Below are 26,101 nucleotides of genomic sequence, written 5' to 3'. Positions count from 1 at the left end.
CCTTTTCAGTGTCATTTGCATACAAATTAAACAACAACGTCCCAAAAACAGGCTCTCGGAGCACAGCTAGTGAATTTCCTCTTCAAGGATATCACTCTCCCCATACACAACTTGCTGATACCTATGAGACCTGCTGATCTCCAATTCAATGTACAAATCTACTATCCTAAGTAGCTTTTTATGGGCCCTGTGCAAGATTTTATTTTTGGTCCCCCCCTTTTTTTGAAAAACAAAAAAAAAACGATAGAAATAAGAGATAGATGTTAATTTTTAACTTTAACCAAAAACGTTACGGAATCGGCTCCCACGCGGCAAAATTTAAAATTCGAAAATGAAAATATAATACTGATTATTTTTGATATCCGATTTCAGGGCCCCTTCGACCTGGGCCTGTGCACCCGCCTAGTTGCGGCACTGATACTATCTAACCACATATGTTCCAATTTGGCAATCTATTGAAAGCCTTTGCAAAATCTAAATATACTAATGCATATGCATCCCCCCCCCTCATCCAATGTATTCATCACCTTGTTATAATAAGTAAGCAGACTGTTAAAACACGATCTTCCTTTAACAGATCCACACTGTACATTAAAAAGAATTCTGCTGCTGTCAACGCAGTTCTAAATACTTGTCCTATCTTCTCCAACACCTTGACCACAACTCTAGACAAGCTGACTGGCCTCTAATACGAAGCTTAATCTTATCACCTGCTTTGTGAAGCAGGACAAATTTGCTATCTTTTCACTCCTTTGGAACTTGGACTAAACTAAAACACGTGTTAAAAATGTAAGTTAAAGCTGTTGTTAACTCTCTGGAACATTCCCTCAAGATACGCGATGATATACCAAGAAGTCCCATGACATCATTGAGTAAACATCAAGTTTACTCAATTCCTCATATGTGGAGAGATCTGGAGTTTGAATCCTTCATCCCGTTTACTTGCAGATCTACGAGAAGCAATCCTAAAGACGTGGTACAGCATAAATTATGCATCATGTCATGCCGCAACACATAGCGGCAGTTCTGACAGCAAGAGGTAGTCATAATATTTTGACAGGTTTGTATGTCTTCTGGTGAAAATTTTTTTTTTTTCAATCAGTCAACTTTATTATTATTCACACATAATATTTACAATATACACATGTACATTAATGTAGATACAGGTATTATATGTACTACTAATATTTTTAAATAATTTTTTGCATCCATATATACATTCACTCACGTTATATATACACACGAATTATACAAATAATTAAAAATAATAATTTTTATCAATATTAAAGTTTATTATTGTACAGCGTAATTATAAATACCAGCTCATTTCAGCTGATCGAATGGCAGTTAGCTGATCATGTCAGATATATATATATATATGAATACTATTATTAACTCGGGGTTGGGATATGTTCATTTTTAATATAAACTGACTATAAAATCGGGTTTATAGTCAGTTTATATTAAAAATGAATATATATATATATGTGTGTGTGTGTATATATATATATATATATATAAAGAAGCACCGGGTGACCGTTCCGTAATGAATAATATACAGTACTTATGTTATATACTGTAGTTTGTTGACCATGGTCTTGTTATCTAATATGCTGTTCTGGTTATTCTATATAGTTTGGACTGAAGTAGACTGCCTGGTAGAATGTAATAATAATAATAAACCCAATAACGCCTTTTATTCCACAAAGGGTACAGACGAGGCCGTTTTATCCCCTATCTAACTTTTAGAGACTGAGGAGGTCAATCTCCACACGTAGCCAATTAGAAATAGCTGTCCCAAATTATCAATGATTTTAAGCGGCATCGCGGTGAAGAGAGCACTGCACACAACTGCCGCCAGCTCTAGAGTGGCCTAGTAATATACAGAATCATTCCTTGAAAGATGGGGGAGATGGCTTGTATCAGTTATCAGGAAACTTATTGTTGCATGTTATGAGTAGCATAATTTATGAAAGGTAACATTATAATAATCATAATTCTAAGTGATATTCTCGAATCTTCTTTAGCATCTTTTTTTGAAGTACCATAGTAATTAGATGATTTTATTATGATGACATCGAATCGCATAGCACGATGCAATTAGCAGGTATCTCATATATTGCAATTTCTGTATAAAGAGTTTACATGCAATCTAAAGTTCTCCTGTAGGTGAGAATCATTAGATGGCTCACTGGAAGGGTATTTAACGTAGAGAGTAAATATTATATTCTTCCTGCTTGGCCATAGATGTTATTTTAGCCGTTAGAAATGCATTGACATGAGTACTGACAAACTCCATAGGTTGATTCTCATGTTGTTCTGTATTCTGTTTTGTAATAATTCCGTAGCAGCGTTTGTGTCGCTGGACTACTTTCTATTGGAGATAGAGAGTTTGTTATATTTGCATCTTATCTATTTTCCGTAGTTTATACGGAAATACACTTCCGTATGCAGTCAGGAAATAACGGATTATTGATTCGCACAAAGATCTATATATGAGTTTTGATGTTGGGTGGAACTATGTCTGTAACTTGGAATAGTTTTCTGCGATTATTCTTTTTTTCGAAAGTAGTTAGCATAGCCATATATATATATATATATATATATATATATATATATATATATCGTGATCTAAGTGAAGGCCGAGATAACAACAATAATACTTAAATTCTAGGAAAATGTTGAGTGAAATAAATATTTTATTAATTCATTCATTTCATATGGTGATGCAACGGCCGTGAGACCCTTTTCCACCTCAATCCCCCTATTTTTATCCCGCTCGGGACCGGCATAGTTGACAATTGAAACCTATGGCTGGAGAGATTGTCTTAAGTAATCCTGGCTGTATCCGTGTGTGTTCACGAGGCCGGTTTGCCTGCTTGCGGGATGAAAAACCCTACTGTCCACGCCCAAAACCGGCTAACCTGGCTATGGCTGAGGAAAATCCTTAAGCTTCTCACGTCGTCGACGGGAATCGAACCTAGGACACTCCTTACCCAGGCATATGATTGCGAAGCGCATAGCCACTGGGCTAACCGCGCAGACATTTCATTAATGAAATCCAATAATGTTTTGAGGCTAATATAGTAGGTATTTTAAGCATATTAACAGGATAAAAAAATAATAATAAATTTTCAGTAACAGATGAATTTTATCGCCAGGTGAGAGGACCACCATAACCATCCTACATATTGTATTGTAGAGTGACCTGATAAAGCTCCATTTTTCGTCTCTAGAACAAGGTTTTGAATATTTTAATCCTAAGCCCATTCGTGGTGCAAATGTATGTTAGTTTACAGTCTCTTATGGGTAGAATAAACATAAAAGTACAAACTGGATAACACATGAGTAATTAACAAGTGAATGAATTAAAATTAAATAATATTGTATTGGCCGTATCAGAGATCATCATGCAGTGGGAAAAATCAAGTATGTACAGTATGTACCTTGAGCTAAACCACGAAAGAATATAGCAGGTTGCATATTGAGTTACACCAACAAAAAAGTAAATATCTGATCCCTTTCCTCATTTAGGAAATAGGCTTATCATTTTTGTTTAAGCTTGGATAGCGAAGTAATGATTCATACATTTCTTTGAAGAGACATTTCAATGTGTGTGACATTTCAATTTTCATATGACTGCGGTGAAATGATTACATAGGACTCCATTTAATTCTTTGAATAGCATGTCTATTATTCGTGGAATTAAAAGGAATCGCATGCAACCATCTGGTCTGCAAGGCTCGACATATCTGAATAGAGGTGATACAACCCATGTGTTATCTTCTAATATCGGTAGATCTCGTAGTTTGACTAAAGTAACTTATATTACATGGGCAAGAAATTTTAAAAGCACTTGGAAATCACCATGGTTCATCATATATGAAGCTTCCTTTAATGCAAGAGGAGAAATGAGAAATGCAAGAGGAGTTATTAGAATTTGTTAACCAATGTAAAGGATGTAATTAAGGTGAAATAAAGAAACCAACACGTAACCACAGTAAAGATATTTTAATAAAAATATACTGTTAAATTATTGATATTTGGATTCTCGTATCACAAACTATCCTCATCGTTAAAGAATAAAAACAACGGAAAATTCAGTTACAACATTTAAACTATTGGTGTAAACAATGATTAGCAGTCGTTAAGATGAGATAGATTGCAAAATATTACACTATTAGAATCGTGTGATTATGTGTACATATACAGTATACATACACAAGAATACAGTCTCTTATGGGTAGAATAAACATAAAAGTACAGACTGAATAACACAAGAACTTCGCATCATTCCAAAAGATTCCATGTCTAGTATTGTTCGCCCAGTGTTCTGCAAGATCGTACTTTGTGACATTTAATCAATTGAATATTGATGGTCTGAAATACATTTTAAAACTGAACGGCTAGTTTATCCAAAATAGGATGAGTTGCATTTACTAATCATTTGATAGACCCCAGGTAGCAACAAAGGGGAAAAAAAATTAGGAGATGATAAAAGTAGGACGTGATGCAAAGTTGCTACATGCGCATACAAATTAAAAGTCCATTTCGAAGAAAGTGCTAAGTTCTTTCTTAGTCCCAACTTTAACTTCGATGATGGACGATTCAGGTCCAAAAATTGGGAAATTGTTATTAGCAACTATATTTCTTAAAATATTATTTTTTTAGGATCCTAACAGCGTAATAGTTTAAAACCTGGCATCCTCACGTCTGCACAGTTTTAATTTTTTTGTAACTGAATTTTCCATCGTTTTATTCTTCTACACGGTGGTTGATTTGTAATATACAAACCGAAATATCTGTGATTTTTAACAGTACTATTTTCCGTACAATATCGCCACTGCAATTGTGTGTTGGTTACATTATTTCAATAAGGAATTTAATATATATATATATATATATATATATATATATATATATATATATATATATATATATATATATATATATATATATATATATATGCAATATGTTTCATAGTTCCTCTAGGGTCCATAGACTACCAGCTGTGTAACAACACCGCTCGTGATCGTTTATTTAAAAGTAATAACACAGAGCAGTATACTCCTTAATCGCAAAGAGCAGCTTCTTGCCCATTCGGGAGGCAATCATTAACCAAAGTGGTAATATTGTTATCTTGACAGATAAAATCAGTGTATTTCGTAAGGATTATATCAGCAGATAGAAGTTTAAACTTGTTGCTTATATGGACCTTAAAAATAATGATTTTTTTTTTCAATAAAGCTATGATAGCTTACAAATTTGCTTGTATAATCTTAAGGTTATGTACTACTTAGAAGGTGAGCCCCCAAGGGCATTAGGAGCACGCTTGCTTGCACTAAAAACGAGGTAAAACTGGCTCAGTTATTATAAACAAAGTTTTATCAGTGTCATTGCATTACTACTGTATAGTAACCGCTATTTCACTTTAAGCTGGTTTTCTGTGATGAACGATCATCGGTGTGTTATCAGACTTGTGGACATTATATGACTTCTCCCTTTAAACCAGGTATGGAAAGTTATATTCAAAGGTAAAAATCACTAATATCTAAAACGCTGTGTTTAAATGTGATAACCTTTAACAGTAAGTCGATATTGCTTTCACTAGAAATGGAAGCTAATGCTATCTGCACTAGATACCATCAGATCTGGGATTGTACTTGTGGCAATAAAATAAAATGTTGACATCAGTATCAAAAAATAAAATAATAAAAAATCGATGCGTCAAAGAGAAATCTGAAAAAAAAATGGCATATGTCTACACGTGCAAATACGTATTATAAAATTAAATAATATAAACTTTTGAAAATAATATAGTTATCACATTTTTTATTAATGGTTTTAGTGATTCAGAGGCTATATTCACTAAACATCTGGACTTTGTATAAATGCGTGCGTAAAAAATTTATCCTTCTACATACTCATACTAAAGTAAAAATACAAGAGTATATATGATTATTAGTATATGTTTATGCGATTATGTGTGTGTGTGTGTGTGTGCGCGCGCGCACGCGCACACACACACACACACACACACACACACACACACACACACACACACACACACACACACACAGCGTACCAGCAGTTTAAAAAGATCATGATGTATACACACATGTATGCACATTAATATTTAAGTAATGTGATATGATATCAGACAGCTAGCATTCTACTTATGTATTAGTGCTTGAGAATTATATTTTCAAGTTTACAGGACATAACTTCCCTTTTCCGCATGCCTTGCACGTTCTCCGTAAAAACTAAGTTTGTTTTATATATATATAAAGACTCTCGAAGACTTTACTGTCGTGATAACTGCATTCGTATGTTGTAAATTTATTGATTGTAATTATTATTGATGCGTATTCCTGGTCAGCTAGTGTTTCAACGTCACCGTTGGGCACAGATGCTTCGATGTTAGTATACTATGTTCATTGCAGTACAAATGAGGAAAGAGCATTATCTCTCTTATGCTAAAGCAGATTTACTATTTTGTGTTGTAGTGATATTATTCTATTTAGCATATAGTCAGCAAGAATATACAGCTAACCTTGATTGTAATTTTACATGTGACATGTAAAATTACACTGTAAATTAATTATTTATGTGCCTGTTTCAGTCATTGTCAGTACCATGATAGTTTCAAATGTACTGCATTGAGTTTACCTGCGTAAATAATAATAATGTCGCATGCATTTCTATATTATATAACCAATTAGCATGATTTTATAATACCGTTTGTTTCAAATTAAAATCTAAAATCAAATTAAAACCCTATTAAGAGGGAACCAATAGACGAAACTTGGTAGGCCGCTAACCAGATCATGAGGAGATTTTGTATGTGTATCAGTTGTATTTGTGTTTAATGGCCGTTTGCAACTGTTGAAGGTAACATTTTATAGAGTATTAAATAAGTATATGAAAAAGTATTTTTATTTTAATAAGCATTTAAACCTCACATTAATATTGCAATTAACGCATACTTCCCAAGAAAAATATGCAATTTTTAGCATAGTAATGCAATCTTACTAATATCTACAACGGGACTTTAACATGCCATAAGATAAATATACGTCCTTCGTCACCTAAACACTTCAGCGAAGACTTGAAACAAGTAGGGTGGAGAGTGAAGTTAGATAAGAAGAGAAAAAAAATTAAAAAATACTGGCTACCGATGGTGACGACAACTTAAAAGGGTCAAAGGAAAAGCACTATGACGTATTAGATTTATCCTTAAAGAAAGCTTGTTACATTTATCGACAGGTTTTGCTCGGCAAATGACACCATTAATCATTTGATATTCTTACTTTTAATGGAATGACAGTTTCAAGGTCACAGTGTTTTTCAGCCCCATTAACAGTTGCCAACGCAGCGATAAGTATATTGATATCACAGTATTATTTATTATGGTATTGTGAACATGGATTTTTATTTGACAGGACGAAACTTATACTTTTAACACAGTTAATACAGTTTATATCAAAAATGTATTATTTCTCTTAAAATAAATGCGAATAATTAAATGCGGTTATTAAAAAAATCAATATTACCATTCCCTCCTCATAAACTTTAAAGGCGTATTTTATACAGCAAAACTAACGAAAAGGTCTCAATAATCATAGGTCCGAGTACAGTCCTTTGTGCTCGCTTCCTCGGATAACGTTTAACATTACTGATAATCTTAGGTGAACTATCTATGAATGGTTAAGGGCGGTCTGGCTTTCCATCAAATGCAAAAATAAGCGTTAGCGGATTTATTTTATTTATAGCCCTTTGTACTTGCGGCACAGATGCTTACTAGTGCATGAAAAGCAAACAGATGCACCTCGATGGATCACGTGATTGTAAACAGACAGAATCGCATGCAAGATATCTTGGAGTTGAGTTGAATCTTATATGTTTGCCCTGATCAAGTAAGTCAGCAGGGAAAACGTCTCTGGAAATATTGGAGGGAAAATATGCAAGATATCTTGGAGTTGAGTTGAATCTTATATGTTTGCCCTGATCAAGTAAGTCAGCAGGGAAAACGTCTCTGGAAATATTGGAGGGAAAATTACAGGGAAGAACACCTCCTTGTAGACCAAGAACTTTTTGGCTTGATGATATAAAGAAACTGAATGGGTAACAAGCGCTATTTCGAGATCAAAAGAATGGCAGAGGATCGGACATTCTGGCTTACCATGATTGCTAACCTCCAAATTGGAAAAACTACTTAAGAAGTGCCAGTTGCTATTTTTTTTCTTTGTATTTCTTCGTCATACAGCGGTGTTTTGCAATGAAGGATGAGTTCACGTTTACTGAATTAGCGGATACGTACTTTTATCACTAACAATTTTTTTTTTTTTTGAGTGCAGCCTAATATTTACACCACGAAATGAACGGGATAACAAAAAACTGTTAAGTTACCAGAAATTGAAGAAAACACATTGCTCTTAGTGGCACAAAATATCTACGCACTAGCCCAAGGACTGCAGTTGAAGGTTCTAGTTGTATGGAGGATGTTGCATGAAAAATGGCTTTACCAGCATCATTTCCAGCAGGTTCAAGTATTTCTACCAGGTGATTATCATCATCGATTTGTATTTGTTCAGTAGTCTCTAAGCAGTGTGGATGGGACCAACGACTTCTCTCTCTTACATAGTATTCACAGAGGAGGCGAGGTTCACTGTGATACGAGTGCATCCTGCCGGAGCAGAATGACCAATTGTGAAAAAACAGATGTCATAATATTTTGACTGGACTATATATATTTAAAATGACGTCACATCACTCGAAGGATTTACTTAAACATTTTTAGAATTTTTCATATTATTACCACTGCAGCTTAACATAAGATTACAAGAACGTATTGCATTATCGGTTACATACACTCCAAATAAGAACCGGTTACATGATTCCGCTTTTGTGATCTTAAGGTGTATTAGATGCACTTCAAAAAATACACCAGTGTAGTAATTTGCAATGAAACGTGATAAGTGAGTTAATGAGTTCGAAAACGGCTAAAGAATGATAGGGCCCTAGTTAATGTTAATGATGCATTAGAATAGGGATAAAGCCAACACACTTACTTTCTACAACAGGAGAGTGTCAGTCAATAAAGTGAAAACTAAGGGTAAATTAGTCACACTTCTGACCAGTTAATTATATACAGCATACTTTAATTCGATATAGTTTGCGAAAGGTAAAGTTTCAACTCAATGGAAAAAATAAGCGAACTGTTTAGAGTTCTGTAAACCTAAAAAGCCGATGTCACGATTTCCTATCGTGCCAGTAAAGTGTGAATCTTCCATTATGAGTAAGAGAGCAAATTCTGGGATTAAAATGGTCAGTTCAGTCCTTGACATGATTAGGAAAAAAGCACTATAGCCCAAATATACACTGCAGGATAAGCTGAAACCAGTAATGAGTACACGTTGAGAATTGTTCCCACAGATGTTGTATCGCTGCATTTGACAATGCTCATTCCCACAATGTCAACTGAATTATGGAAACACTCCAAGTGTTATAATTTAAGATCCTAATCAATACCTTGCTCCTAGAGGCATTACCTATTGCTTATCCCACCCTGCTATCAAAAGTCGTTTGAAAGGATATCATTTCGAAAGCAGGGTGGAATCACATATGAATACGATTCAGCTGGACTATTTGTACTCAAAACCGCGAAGATTATGCTGAGCTGGTTGGTTGTTTAGTTAACCAAGCAATGCAGGCAATTATATTTTCTATAAATGGTGTATTAACACAAGCAAATGTGAATGTCTTGTGCAGGTCAAAACGTACGTTTACGCTGAGAAAAAAGTTGGGAGACAAAAATCTAAGGTTACATGCACTTTGACAGTATTAACAACAGGGGCAGCTCGTGCATAGGCACTGCAGCACCCCTAATTTTTCTCGATATATAAATATATTTATTAATTTATTTATATTTGCTTGTAATATTTAATTTTATCATCAACAATCCTATACAATTCTCTTATTTTGTATAAAAAATAATAAAAATCCATCTTGTAGCACTTAGGAGGGCGAATAACGCTAGCAGCACTGTGTTTACCACAGTGTCATATTGCTACGAGCGCAAGCATACGCACGTCATAGTGAGATGCGAGCTATTAGTGTAATGCGACGCTGTCCGTCGAGCAGTTCCACTGTTGTTTATATGCAGTTTGCACCAGTAGTAGAGTGTTTATCGTCTTTACTCCGTCTCTTTAAATATCTGGCAATTGCAATTAAATCCTTTAATTGTAATGTCCAAAAAATGTAAACTGTAAAATTACTTAAAAATAAAATTGTAGATTTTATTTTTAAGTAATTTTGAATTATACTAAACTATAATTTTATCGATAATAAACAATATTTTTTCATGTTTAATTTTTTTTTAATTTTTACCATAACTTTGATATTTTATCCAAACATGTACACATTGTACTTACAGTGTGTATGTATATTTAGAAAGTTGCAGCACCCCCACGATTTCAAGCCACGAGCCAACTGATTAACAATATGCTAATATTGTCAAATATCAAAATGTGTATGATTAGTTTCACAAGTTTATTAGTTTTTAATATCCCATCCAATCCCACAGCTGTATTTGCGTTCAGATTCTGCAATATAATACTCCAATTCTTCAACCTCTGTTCTCACATAAGTCCCTTTTGCCTCTGTGATAACAGTATCATCTCTTGGATGATATATCCTTGCAAAATGATCACTCAACAGCTCAACAATTTCGTGTGTCTCAGTTACCTCTCTCTATTATCTGGACTCATTAAAGTTATCTTTCCATAGTCATCAGTGGCGAATTCTCCATGCTTGCAGCGCAAGCTCATTATAATTGAGAAAGAATTAATATTTATTTGTTAATAAATGCATGCATTTATAAGCATTCCATTTAGGCTTTTATTTTTGTAGACAGAAGACGTCCTAAGCTTGCAGGGAAATAATTGAGCTTTGCGTTGTGTATCGAAGGCCGATGCATAATAAATTTAGCTTAATCCTTTATCCAAGTGTGTGCAAACAAAGTTTGCACCTGAAAGTATCTTCAGGACTGGGGTAAAGTGGTACAACACCAGGCGACTCCTTGCAAAGGTGGAGCAAACTACCAACACTCCTATCTCAGTATCTCCCATAATGCAAAACACATCTCCTTGCGGATATGTATAATGTTATGCATTAAGGGAAGGGCCACTACCCAGACTAATTTCGACCTTTATTGAGGTCTCTTCAGTGGGAGCCAGGCCCAGTGGAGATACCAGGCAGAAGCATTAGCAAAGTCATCTCCTCCTATAGGAGCTGCCAAACGGTGTGCCACCTTTTTATTAAATTACTCTGGATTTAGAGAAAGATGTTGAAAGGGTATTTTTCACTTGGTCAGACTATAATAAATTTAGTTTAATCCTTTATCCAAGTGTGTGCAAACAAAGTTTATACCTGAAAGTATCTCCAGGACTGGGGTAAACTTTACAGCAATCAGATCAAAACCATCCAATCCAACAGTATGGCATCCTCAGGAACACTTCCAACAAACAGAAAAATGGCTAAGTTAAAATGAACCCTTGAAATGCTCGTCTAGTCAAAGCTACCTTGGCTTGCTGTTGTAGGAGCTTGCAGGTCCTCGCAGCAGCACTGTGATTTCATGCGAGTGCATAGCCATTTCACGTCGTCTCACTCTGTTGCTTAAACCACAGGCCATACGCAGTCAACGTAGCTCTAGCCAGTGAGCTTCAACAGCCTTTAGAAGTGTGCATGTTGCTTGGGAAAATTAAATTACAACCAACTTTTTATGACGATGTTATTGACCAGTTCATAAAGAAGAACAGTAAGGTAGAATTTGTATCCAAGTAGCTAAATTTAAAAATATAGAATACCATTAAAAAAAAAAAATCAGCTAACGCCTTTTTATTCCCGTTTACGGGAGTAGGCGATGCCATTTTAGCCCTATCTAACTTTTGGAGATTGAGTGGGTACCAATCAGAGATAGATGGCCCAAGGCTATCACTAATTAAGCAGTACACAGTGAAGAGAGATGGCTCAAATGTGCAGCCATCTCGTGGTCCCTAACCCTAACACAATATATTTAATGTCTGAAATAATGGGTTCTACGGTCGATTTTCTTGAATTTACAGGAGTAGACTCGAAACCAAGTTTTTCTTCGTGCGGCCAAGCGCCGTGGTATGTAAACGCCACATCCACTGAGCTACACAGGCTATAGAATATCATTTGTAATATAAATAAATGTTGTATTTGTATGATTAAATGTACATAAATTTCTAAATATATAGTTTGAAATGGTTAGTACAGGTAATCCTCGGTTTTGACAAAAACAGCCTAGAAATTGTAGTAACCCTTTATCTTTTCGTATATTTTTCACTGCGCAACTTAAAAATCAAATTTTATCTTTGTTAAATTTGTGTCTGCCCCATATCGCGCAGGTAGTTATAAGTAGCAAGTTTATATTAGGGGAAACACCCTTTAGCACGCATGTACGTCAATTGTATACCGTATAAAGTGTTTATTGTTGAAAATTGTCTTCGTTTTCTGCCAGGAAAGCGCGTTATTTTCTGGTAATTTATAGTAATGGCCACAAATTGCATTGAAAGGGAAAAAATGAAAATTGAAAAGAAAATTCGTCTCGAAGAAAAAAAATTAAAATCATGGATCGGTTGAAAAATGGAGAAAAGCCCAGTTGTTGTAAAGACTTTGAATTTAAATGAATCAACAATTCAAACATAAAATCCGAGAAAGTGTTTATTGCTGGGTCAACGGTAAGTGCAAATCTCGTTGCTCGTGTACGCAATTTTCTAAGAGAAAAATGAAGAAATATCTAATGATTTGGAAAGAAGATGCACTCAAAAGAAAATTCCTTTGGATGGAAATCTTATTAAACAAAAAACTCTCCAAGGTTATAAACATTTATAATGCAGACCTGGTGGTTCAATGCTGATGAATCTGGGTTATATTGGGAAAAAATGCCAAAACGCACTTATATTTCGAAAAATGAAAGATCAGCTCCTGGATTCAAAGTTTCCATAGACAGAATTACTCTATTGTTTTGTAGTAATGCATCAGGTGATTACATGACAAAACTAATGTTTATTAACCGATCCTCAAATCCTCGTGCTATGAAAGATTAAAATATGCACTTATTTTTATTTTGCCTAAAACATTTATGCATTACGTGCAATGAAGCTTAATTACAATTTGTAATTTTTATATAATTTTATACTATGTATTTGTGTCATAGGTTATATTTTCTTAACTTACATGAATTACCTGAATTAAATAAAAAAATATTTTTGTTGGATATGTCATTGTTGTTTATATAATTTTTTTTAAACCGATTTCAAAACATAACCCTACTTTTTGTATGTGATCTGACTCTTGCATAACGCGATTTATATATTACTATTTTATTACTATTATTACGGGCAACTCCAGGGAGTCAATAGACTCATCGAGGGAGGCCCCAAATCATATTCATCACAACTATTTGACATTCATACAGTATCTATCATACCTCGCCTTAAACTCATTCACTGTCACAGCATCCACCACAGACTCAGGGAGCGCATTCCACTCATTCACTACTCTAAAAGTAAAGAACCCAGCTCTAACACCTTTACTAACCACACTTTTGCCCAGTTTCCATGGATGTCCCCTAGTCCTCCCACAACCAGCCCTGTTCTCAAAAATATCTTCTGAATTAATTTTATAGAAACCCTTCAGTAATTTGAATGTCTCAATCATATCTCCCCTCCTCCGCCTATCAACCAATTTTTGCAACCCACAAATCCTCAACCTGTTCTCATACGGTTCATTCCACAGACCTGCTATCATCTTGGTCACTCGCCTCTGGATCCTCTCCACCTCCTCCTCATCAAGAAGAAACCTAGGTGACCAAATCTGAGCACAGTAGTCTAGATGGGGTCTTATCAAGGCTCGATACAGAGGAACAATAACCTGCTTGTCAATGTATTCTTCAGCAACCAAGTGATTTGATGAGCTGTTTTGGTCACTTTTGCAATGTGTCCCCTAAATTTCAATTCCTTATCTACCAACACTCCTAAATCTCGTGCCTCATCAATTTCCTGGAGCACGGTTCCACCAATGCAGTAAACTGCCTCCAATCTTTTCACCCCAAAATGCATAACCTTACATTTTGCCACATTAAACTGACATCCATTCTCCTTAGCCCAGACCTCCAATCTATCCAAATCATCCTGCAAAATTTTGACGTCATCTGCATTCACTATTGCCCTACCCAACTTCGCATCATCCGCAAGCAAATGAACTGTTCCTCTCAGATCATTTCCTATATCATTTATGAACAAATTAAACAGCAGTGGTCCAAGAACAGATCCTTGTGGCACACCACTAGTCACAGGCCGTCTTGTGGACTCTACTCCCGAGTAAACCACCCTCCTATCCATCTCACCAACCCTATGTCCATTCCCATATGCTGCAATTTACTGATTAGAATTCCATGTGGAATCCTGTCAAAGGCCTTGGCAAGGTCCAGTAGAATCACCGTAAACCCATTACCCTTATCCAGTTCAGCCGTCACTGTGTTATAATATGTGAGCAAGTTACTGAAGCATGGCCTACCCTTCACAAAACCATGCTGTCCCCGATACAGTATCCCATTTTCTTCTATCCAATCTTGTATTTTCCTCTTGACTATTTTCTCTAAGACCTTGACAATGATTCCTGATATGCTAATCGGTCGGTAATTCACAACAGCAGTCCTGGAACCACCTTTATGCAGTGGAACTATTTTCCCCTCTTTCCACCCGCTCGGGACTAACCCAGACCCCGAGACTCAAATTAAACAAAATGGTCAAGGGTACTGACAATTCTTTAGCTGCTTCTCGTACAACACAAGCTGGTATACCATCCAATCCCACAGATGTATTGACATTGAGGTTATGCAATAGACTACTCACCTCCACTTCATTAACCACAATTCCCGTATAATCTACTGGTTTATTCGTTTCTGCAATGTTACCACCTGGATGATATACTTTTGCAAAGTGCTCACTCAGTAACTCAACTATCTCAACTGATTCAGTTACCTCCCTACCATCGGCATTCTTTAAAATCAATCTGCCATGTACATTTTTCCTTTTACTTGCTACATATCTAAAAAACTGTTTAGGATTCTCTTTAGCCTGCATGGCCAATGTTCTTTCGTAATCTTACCACACTCGTCACCCTTCTGGCCTGCGCTTTATACCGTTCATGTGCCTGCCGGTCACCCTTCTCCTTAAATTCCCTCCATAGTTGTTTCTTTTTTTGCAACTCAAGCTTAATGGTGTTATTCATCCATTTAACCCCTATTTGATTTATTATTTGGACTCTAGGTATACAGTCAGCCATTGCTTCATGCAAGCACTTCTTAACTACCTCCCATGCACTATCAACTTCTAGTCCTTGCAGTTGTACATGCCATGGCACTGAACCAATCAAACTCCTAAGCTTGTCATACATTCCAGCCCGATAATTCCACATGTACCCTGTCTTAATTGAAAATTCTACACCTTTAGCCACCTCCCAAGTTAAGACCCTATGATCACTCTCACCGATTGGTGGCAATGTGGTCATATTTGTTACAGCCAAATCCTCAGATGTAATTACTAGGTCAAGCACTCTCTGCCCCCTAGTATTTTCCATTACATGCTGTCGCAGATAGTTATCCCTTAATAACCGCATAAAATCCAGTTCCTTCCTCCCGTGTGTCCTCTCCTCACTCCAATCAATGCGACCATAGTTGAAATCTCCAATAATAATCACCCTCCTTCCACCCATTTCTTCTATTTGCTTGTGCATACTGTCACCACCATCTTTTCCATCACCTGGTCTATAGCAGCACCCAATTGTATATTTAGTTCTGCTAGCCACAATCTCACACCAAATGGCCTCAAATGTGCTCTTTTCTCTATCCTGCAATTCAACTTCTATTCTCCTTGGCTGGAGTTCATCAGCTATCATCAATAATACTCCTCCCCCCATTTTATTCTTTCTGTCATTCCTGAACACACTATACCCATCACATTCAATCCCACTAGTTATATCATCTACAGTCAGCCATGTTTCACTAATACCTATAACCTGTGGTCTGGAAGTGCCAACCATGGCCAAAAACTCTTCCTTCTTGTTCCTAATACTCCTAGTATTAGTGTACATGAATTTAAGACCCCCATTAGCCCCAACCCCACCTTGATGCCTTATATTAACTATCCCACTCAGATTTGTTGTCCTTATTTGCTCTGGCATATTATATTCATTCTTACATTCAACTGCCTCCATAAGGACTGTATCTCTACTCCCCCCCCCCTAACAAATCTAGTTTCCCTGAATTTGCACATCCACTACATTCAGCAACACTTTCTCAAGTCTTCTTACACCGTAACCATTCAAATGCAAGCCATCCATCTTATATAGATCCTTTCGCCGATATAACGCAGCATTTCTATGGAACCTAACATCCACGTTATATGAAGGTTACCTGTAATTCATTATTTCGATAATCAGATTTCAATCACACCTCTCACTCCCTGAATGATAACGAGCAAGCGTGAATTTCAAGACCAGCATTCGCCCCTGATAGTCATTCTTCCTCCTGCATACCACACTCTGAGATTTTCTTTCTCCTGTTTAGCTAATTTCTTTTCATAATCAGATTTTGCCTTCCTTATCATGCTGGTCAACTTTGTTGCCTCCTTGTATTTTTCTTGGGTTAGCTGGTCACCTTCTCCTTATATATCCTCAACAACATTCTCTTTGTTTACAGCTCATGCTTAATGATATTACTCATCCATTTAACTCCTACCTGATTTATCCTCCTGATCTTGGCTATATAATGTGATATTGCTTTCTCCTCCCCCCATGTGCACTGCGAACATCTTTCCCTTTCAGATCTTTATGCCATGATACTGCTTCAAGCTGCCTCCTAACTGTATAATAACCACCCGTTGTAGCTCCACATATACTCCCTCCTCTTAACTGGGATCTCCATGTTTTGCTACATTCCAAGACCTCATGATCACTTTACCCACTTGGAGTTCAGAAATATAAGGCTGCATACTATATTGACGGTGCTGTGCAGCAGGAAGTGTATGAGATTTGAGAGTGATAGTTAACAGACTGAAGTTTAGAGGATATACTGCAAGTGTTACAAAGATGGCACATCATAGTGCCGTTATGATCAGAAATATTCTAAGATATAGGGATAAATAAAGAGGTGGTTGTTCCATTGTATAAAGCACTAGTCAGATTCCACTTGGACTACTGTGTTCAGATTTGGTCACCTGGTTTTCAATATGATGTAGAAACATTGGAGAGAGAGAGAGTCCAGAAAGAGTGACTAAGACAATATCAGAACTGGAATGCTAGCTATGGAGAGAAAGAGAGAGGTTGAAAAAATGTGGATTACAGAGTTTGGTGGAGAGGATGAAAAGAGGTAATATGACAGAGATGTTTAAGTTAGGATTTTATGAGATTAATTCAGAGGCAATTATAAAAAGAGTAGAAGGCAAGAGAGGAAGAACCATGAGCCATCCCTGGAAGCTATGTAAGATTGTGGTGAAGGGGGATGTGAGGAGATTTTTTATGTAGAGAATTGTCAGTGAATGGAATGCATTACCAGAATGAGCTGTTAATGCAGGGAGTGTTAAGGAGTTTAAGATCCAGTATGATAAATAAGTTGTCAGTTGAATGAATGTCCCACAATGAGCCAACTCCATGGAGGGTATAATATTAATAATTTTCTGCTCTAAGTTTAACTTCATTATAAATTTCTTTAAACTAATCTAAAACAAGTACCATGTGTAAAACAGAACAAAATAAATGTTGAATCACTATCTGTAAGAATTTTGTGAGGAAATTTTCTGTCTCAGAATGTTCTGACTTTTTCATTTCTATGAAAAACACTAATTGAATAAAGGGGAAAAATTTCAAGCATTTTCATAATTTAGAAGATAAAATACTACATAGCAAGTAAAAAGAACAACCATAAAAGGATGAGTTGATAGAGGATGGTGGCTCGGGGGGGGACAAAAGAAATATTCGAGTCACTGAGTAATCACTATCACTTTGCAAAAATACACCATCCAAGCAGAGGATAGATACTGCAGTGCTAGATGTGACAGGGAATGAAGTGAGAATGGAGGTAAATGGATTGGAAGTACTAAGGATACTGCACAATATAAATGTGAACACAATCATGGGATTAAATGGGAAGAGCACATTCACAGGTATTAAAAGAATATGCAGTGGAAATGTATATTTTGTACAAGAGCTGAGACTTAAACAATGTCTGACCAGGCCATTTTATTTAAATCTCAGTTCTTGTAAGGTTCCAAGAGAATGGAAGGAGAGCAAAATAGTTGTTACATAAAGGAGACACCAAGATAAAAGAAGCAAATTACAGACCAATTAGTACCTCAGGAAGAGTAGTTAAGGTATTGGAAATGTTGGTTAAATGCATAATTCAGGAACAGATGAATAGGAATATGATACTCTGTGGGGAGAAGACAGCACAGATTTGTGAAGGGCAGTAGGTCCTACCTTAGTAATTTGCTCACTAATAAAGTAATACCTGAGCTGGATAAAGGAGATGGCTATATCATGATACAGCTGGACTTTTCAAAGACATTTGACAGAATACTGCACTAAAATCTATTACATTAACAAGAGCAAATGGGAATAGATATAAAGCTTGTAGCATGGATAAGAGGGTGGTAGACAGAGAAATATGAGAGTGGTACATGGTGGACTAGATCCATGAAAATGCAGGTAACCAGTGGAGTGTGCAAGACTCTATATTGGGGGCTGCTGCTGTTTAATTTGTGCATTAATGATCTAGGGAATAAGTTGAGGTGGAAGCTGTTTGTTAATGACAAAAACACAAAAGCTGGAGAGGATTATATAGATGATGCATAATGATATTGCAATGATTTAAACAGACTGACAATCGAAAATTGAAATGAACTGCAAGAAACTGTTGATCTGAAAAGTGAAGATAAAGTTTAAGTGGAAAATCAGACATTTTAAAACAAGTTACTAATAAAAACTAAGATTTAGTGGTTTTGATAGAAACAAAAGAAAGATACTGAATGTGAGATTCAGGGTGGTTATATACATATCTGGAGTGGAGTGGATAAAGCAAACGGAATGCAAGCTGGCATCTTTTTGTGGATAAAAATAAAATTCTGTTAAAAGCTGGAATCCAAATGAGTGGAAATGGTCATCATAGAAACATATGCTCCAAAAGAAGATGCAGTACAGGTGAAAGATGAGTATTTTGAGCAGCTGAGTGAATTGATGGAGACATGTACAGATAACCAATTTTTTTTTTTTTTTTTTTCCACTGGAGACTTAAACAACAGAACTGGTCAAACGACTGAAGATATAATAGTTGGACCTTTTATGGTGAGGATGTTAAAAGATGGATTGCATCACGTGAAACACAGGAGTGCCAGCCAGTTGATGAATTCATACTTCCAGCATAAAGATCTCCAGATTTATTTGGGTGCAGTGTACAAAAGATTTATGATCTATTATTGACCATCTGATTACAAAACAACAGACACTACACTGTAACGGATGTGTGAGTATTGAGAGAGTTGCAGAATGTGGCACAGAATACCTGTATGTTACTTACTCAGATAATTGTGCCTGGAAGGGATTAAAGGAGAAATGAGCATGATGGTGACAGACTACATGAATAGGTCAGTCTTCTTCAAGACAAGAATGTTAGAGGATTGTGTAAACGTAGGATTAAGCAAAGAATGAATGCACATGAATATTGGAGTGATAATGAAAGCTATAATTATATTATATTAAAGAGGTCTTTCATCATGCAGCTAAGGAACACTTAGTTTGAAAGGAAATTGAATTATAGTAAGATGGAGTGGATGACAAGAGAAGCTACTGAGAAGAAGCATATATCCTTCCTTCTTGGCTAAGTTCTGGAAGACAGGAGGATTAGGAAACGTATCAAATTATGAGGAAGGTGAACAAAAAATGGTATGCAAGTACAAGGAAGAAAATTGGAACAGAGTTTGTTCAAAGATTAATCACTCATTATGATATAACAGGTCACTTCTTGTGTAGAGGCTTAAGTGCTGTGAGGACATTATGTTGGAGGTTTAATGGATTTTTTACAACACTCAGAAAGAATTAAATTAGAATTTAATACTCCTATATTTCGTCCTAGTCACTAGGACATCTACGGGGATTACAAAAACAATTAATGTAACATGCACACAAAAACTTACAATACTAAGCCCAACCAAGTGGGTGACACTAAAGTCCTATCTAGGTGGAGCGCCCTCTAAGGGCAGTAGTAGGTGGCCTGGAATGTAAGGTGGGACCTCTGGTGATGAGTGTTTCCCAAATCTTCGGAAGCTTAATGCAACCGTATTTGTTAAGATTTGGTTGGTTTCTGAGAGCTGCTGCTGCTTCTAAGAAAAGTCTCTCTTTCTTGAATTTGCTGTGGTGGAGCATGGTGGTTTTCTTCCATGATACTCCGTGGGTGGTGTCCAAAACATGGTCAGCCAAGCCTGAATGGCCATAGTTGTGTTTAACGATGTACGACTTGTGTTCTTCCAGGCGGATGGATGCTGATCTGCCTGTCTGTCCAAAGTACGCAAGCTTACAGGAACAGGGTACTTTGTAAACTCCAGGCAGAGAGAGGGGGGGGGAGCTGATCTTTCGTAGAACGGATAAGAGTAGCAAGTTTGTGGTAGGGCTTATATGCTGTGTGTAGGTTATACTTTTTTAGTATCTTGGCTATTTTTTCCGAAGTGCCTCGGATGTAGGGTATGGTGATGGCATTTTTAAATTCTTGTTGATGAGAGGGACAGGGAATGGGGGAGGAATTGATTCTTTTTTTGATACTGTGTTCACTGTAGCCATTGGAGAGGAAAGTTCTGTGTATGTGGTTAAGCTCAGTAGTGAGGGTGGTTCCACTGGAACAAAGATTGTGGGCTCTCTTGGTAAGGGTTTTAATGATGCCATATTGTTGTGAGGGGTGGTAGTGGGAGAGTTTGTGAATGTATCTGCCTGTGTGTGTGGGTTTTCTGTATACAGTGAAGGCAAGTGTATCATTGGCCTGGCACGTGACTAAGGTGTCTATTTACCCTTCCTAGACACCTTTAGTCATGCACCTGCCCAATGATACACTTGCCTTCACTGTATACTCTCCCACCACCACCCCTCACAACAATATGGCATCATTAAAACCCTTACCAAGAGAGCCCACAATCTTTGTTCCAGTGGAACCACCCTCACTACTGAGCTTAACCACATACACAGAACTTTCCTCTCCAATGGCTACAGTGAACACAGTATCAAAAAAAGAATCAATTCCTCCCCCATTTCCCCGTCCCTCTCATCAACAAGAATTTAAAAATGCCATCACCATACCCTACATCCGAGGCACTTCGGAAAAAATAGCCAAGATACTAAAAAAGTATAACCTACACACAGCATATAAGCCCTACCACAAACTTGCTACTCTTATCCGTTCTACGAAAGATCAGCTCCCCCCCCCTCTCTCTGCCTGGAGTTTACAAAGTACCCTGTTCCTGTAAGCTTGCGTACTTTGGACAGACAGGCAGATCAGCATCCATCCGCCTGGAAGAACACAAGTCGTACATCGTTAAACACAACTATGGCCATTCAGGCTTGGCTGACCATGTTTTGGACACCACCCACAGAGTATCATGGAAGAAAACCACCATGCTCCACCACAGCAAATTCAAGAAAGAGAGACTTTTCTTAGAAGCAGCAGCAGCTCTCAGAAACCAACCAAATCTTAACAAATACGGTTGCATTAAGCTTCCGAAGATTTGGGAAACACTCATCACCAGAGGTCCCACCTTACATTCCAGGCCACCTACTACCGCCCTTAGAGGGCGCTCCACCTAGATAGGACTTTAGTGTCACCCACGTGGTTGGGCTTAGTATTGTAAGTTTTTGTGTGCATGTTACATTAATTGTTTTTGTAATTCCCGTAGATGTCCTAGTGACTAGGACGAAATATAGGAGTATTAAATTCTAATTTAATTCTTTCTGAGTGTTGTAAAAAATCCATTAAACCTCCAACATAATATAACAGGTCAGTTCATTCATGGAGGACCATCAGATGCACAAAAACAAAACTATTAAGCAACTGAATGGTGCGCTTTGAAATCAAAGCACACCATTCTCTGTGTGAGAGAAGAACAGGCTGGGTTTACTGCTGGAAAATCTTGTATTGATAATATTTTCATCATAAGATAGATCAAAGAAAATATAAGGGCAGGAAATGCATCTCATTTTTGTGTATCTCGAAAAGGCTTTTAATTCTGTTCCCATTAGTAGACTGTGGAGATCAATGAGGAAAATGAAAGTGAGTGATTTAATTATCAGTTTCATTAGAAGTTGTAGAGTAGTTATTAAGTGTAGGGGACAGATGAGTTTGTAACATTCAAAGGTCTGAGACAAGGATGTGGGATGCCATCGACACTACTTAAAATCTACCTTGATGTAGTGCTTTCATGTTGGAATGATTCATGTAGAGCTAAGGGAACTGAGATTGACGACAGTATCATTATCACTTGATTGTCACAATAGTGAAAACTGCTCACAATTGAGATGACATTGATTTTATGATCAGGAAATAGATGTTTATAACATGGAAGGCCTAAAAGCTAATTTTACTAAGACAGGATATTTGGTGGCGTGCAGAGAAGGCAGAAATGCAGAACTCCAAGTCAGTAGATTCAAAGTAGTAGATCATGTCAGATCCTAAGTATCTGACATGAGTGAAGAACATGTGATAAAGATGTACATGATTGTGACAACTAGACCAATAAAACTATTAAGCAACTGAATGGTGTGCTTTGAAATCAAGACATTAAGTAACCAAGAAGATGATACTCCAAATGATAATTGAGCATGTTCTGATGTATGGGGAGGTAAGAATGGACACTGAATATGAGGCAAAAAGAAAAACATAATAGCTGTGGAGATGAATGGCTAAGACAAAATATGTGTATTTCTTACCTTCAGGAAGTTCAGAACAAGACCATTATGGAAAGATTGAATTTATTATTATTATTATAAAAGAGACCTCCAGAGAGTCAGGAACTCATCGAGGGAGGCCATACTATCCAGACCAGCTATCATACCTGTTCTTGCATCCATTCACACTACTTGTGCACACCACATCCAATGACAATCCATTCCAATCACACACCATTTTATGAGAGAAAAATCTAGCCCTCATCCCCTTCTTGACAACATTCATTCTCAACTTCTAAGGAAGACCTCACATCCTTTCCCCACCTTCCATAAAATAGAAAATTCCATCTACTTAAATCCTATATGACCCTTACAGAAGTTTATATGTCTCAAGCATATCACCCCTCTTCCTCTTATTTACTAGTGTCTGCAGTCTACAAATTCTCAATCTGTCCTCACAATCAGTATTCCACAATTCTGATATAATTTTTAACATTCTCTTTTGCATTCTCTCCACAGTATCAGAATCACCATGGAGACCAGACTTGCACATAATAGTCCAAGTGAGGTCTTATCAAGGCCCCCCTTGTAAAGAGACAAAATGACTTTCTTATCTTTACATGTCAAAGTTCGGTTTAGAATTGCAATTATCCTCTGAGTTGTATTTACTATATGGACTTACTATATATATACCTTGAACTTCAATTTCCTGTCTAGTAAAACTCGAAGATTCTTAGCCTGATCAGTGTTTTCTACCAAAATCCCACCCATATATTGGATATTTAATTACACCAGCATGCACAACTTTAGATTTATAACACTGAAGTGGCAGCCATTTTCATATGCTCACAATTCCAGCCAATTGAAATCTTTCTGCAAGTACTGCTATCAGCTACACTCCTGATTACTTTACCTATCTTTGCATTCAGCAAATAGATGTATGTCATATGTCAAATCCTTTCCAATGTCATTAACATACAGGCTGAATAACAATGGGCCAGGGACTGATCCTTATGCCACACTCACTCACATCCATCATATGCCACTTTTTGATATCTGTCAGTCAGTGATCTGCTTATCCATGCCAATAGTTCATAATCCAATCCCATATTCTCCAGTTTATGCAAGAGTCTTTCATGCTGTATTCTGTCAAAATCCAAACATGACCTTCCCTTAGTAAACCCACGTTGTTCATTACAAAGTGTAGTTTCTCTATCAACCCATATCTGAATGAAAGTCCTAATCAGCTTTTCTAAAATCTTCACCACCACTCAAGCGATACCAATAAGTTGATAGTTGAATATACAAACTTTACACCATCCTTGTGCAATGGGATTACCATACAATCTTTCCACTCCTATGGAGTCTTCCCTGTTCTGAGACTCAAATTATATAGCCTGGTCAAGGGAATAGCCACCTCAACTGAATACTCTTTTAGCTTCTATGCTAAAACCCCAGTAAATCATAACTTTCAACGATCTCTATTTTATCTCCCTCTATCATAGATTCGTGTAAATTGCCAGAAGCCATCACTTTTGCTTTGATAATGTGTAAATTAAGCCCAAATTGTTGCTTTCCCCTTTTATCCAATAGAATCAACTGCTCCAGATCTTCCTTAGTTTCTGCTATAAGGGTTGTATCATCTACATATCTTAAATTATTTATTTTTCTACCACCAATCTTAATTCCAGCCGGGTTTTTGTTTAAGTTAGCCATTCCCATAATATATTCACTATAAATATTAAAAAATAGGGCAACAATATAAACTCTCTGTCGAATTCCTTTTCCCACTCAAACACTGTTTCTCCAGAGACATTTTATTGAAGCTTCTTGGTTGTCATACAGCTCACTTATCAAAAGAATTAGATACTCAGGTATTCCCATTGATCTCATTACAATCCACAGTCTTCTGTGATCCATGCAATCAAAAGCTTTCTTATAATCAATAAAACAGATGAATACTTCCCTCTGAAATTCTCTTGTACTTCCCTTTGTAAAATCTTGTATGAAGAAAAGTCATACAATTTTGTTAGAACAAAATTTTTTTATACTGATTTTACTTGGGAATTAAAAATTATACAAGATACTTTTAACTTAATTTTGCTGTTTTATAGCTGGTAAAATATTAGAGTAAATTGTTAAAATATTTAAGAACCAATGAACTTGTACAAACAAAGAAATGGCTCAGACAGGATTAGAGATGTAGACCTGAGGCTAGCGCAAATCGCGAAGGTCAATGGGTTGTGGGTTTTCCCGCCAAAACTCTGATAGCGGGGTGGCGGAGAATATCCCTCCAAGAAAATCCAGGCGATTTAATCTGAGGAAATTCCAAGATCGGGAGAGTAGGATAAAAGGGAGAAATCGAGGGGGAAAATCACTCTGTTCCTGGCTCTCGCTTTGAAGAGGTTCCTGTGTCCAGCCGTTCCAAGGATGGGGGAGTCATGCCCCCGCCAGCAGAAGTCCAACGATGACAGGAGGTTCGTAACAGCAATGACAGTCTATTCCAGAAATACTACCATGAAGTTGCTTGATGATCTCTGAGTATGCTGTATCATCATTGCCATGAATTAGTGCCCGAATGTGGTTTTCACCAGAAAGAAGAGGAATGTGTTCATGATCTCTAGGATCTTGTGTACTGAACTAGCTAGCAAGGTTACAAGTAAGATTTATGTAGAACTTTAGATTGCGAAATTTAAAGCTAAGAATGCTGATCCTTGTAGTTTTTTAGCGTAAAGAACATTTTATGAAGTTGGAAAACCGCACCTCTAAGTAACTGTGAACTAGCTATTCACAGAGTTCTGAGGAATTGCTAATGTTATGTGATAGAAAGGAAACTGAATGTTAAGTTTATTTATGCCTAATTCTGTTTTTAGCCTGAGTTAAACTACGTTAGAATATGTATATGCCTATCCACGTGTCTGATTCTTATGAGCATATATAATGTCTTTGTCATAAAACTTAAGCGAGAAATGCTAATATAATCGAGTGGAGAACCAGACATGTGCTTTACATTGTTTCCAGTGTTACTTAGTTGAGTTAATCAGAGCCAGATTTTTTTGATGAGTGTAAGTTTAATCTTTGTAATTACCTTGAC

The sequence above is a fragment of the Typopeltis vanoorti genome, chromosome 14 (assembly GCF_054136105.1).
Source record: "Typopeltis vanoorti isolate ZY-2024b chromosome 14, IOZ_Tvanoo_1.0, whole genome shotgun sequence".
Taxonomy (NCBI): Eukaryota; Metazoa; Arthropoda; class Arachnida; order Uropygi; family Thelyphonidae; genus Typopeltis; species Typopeltis vanoorti.
Note: the sequence above shows the minus strand (reverse complement) of the source record.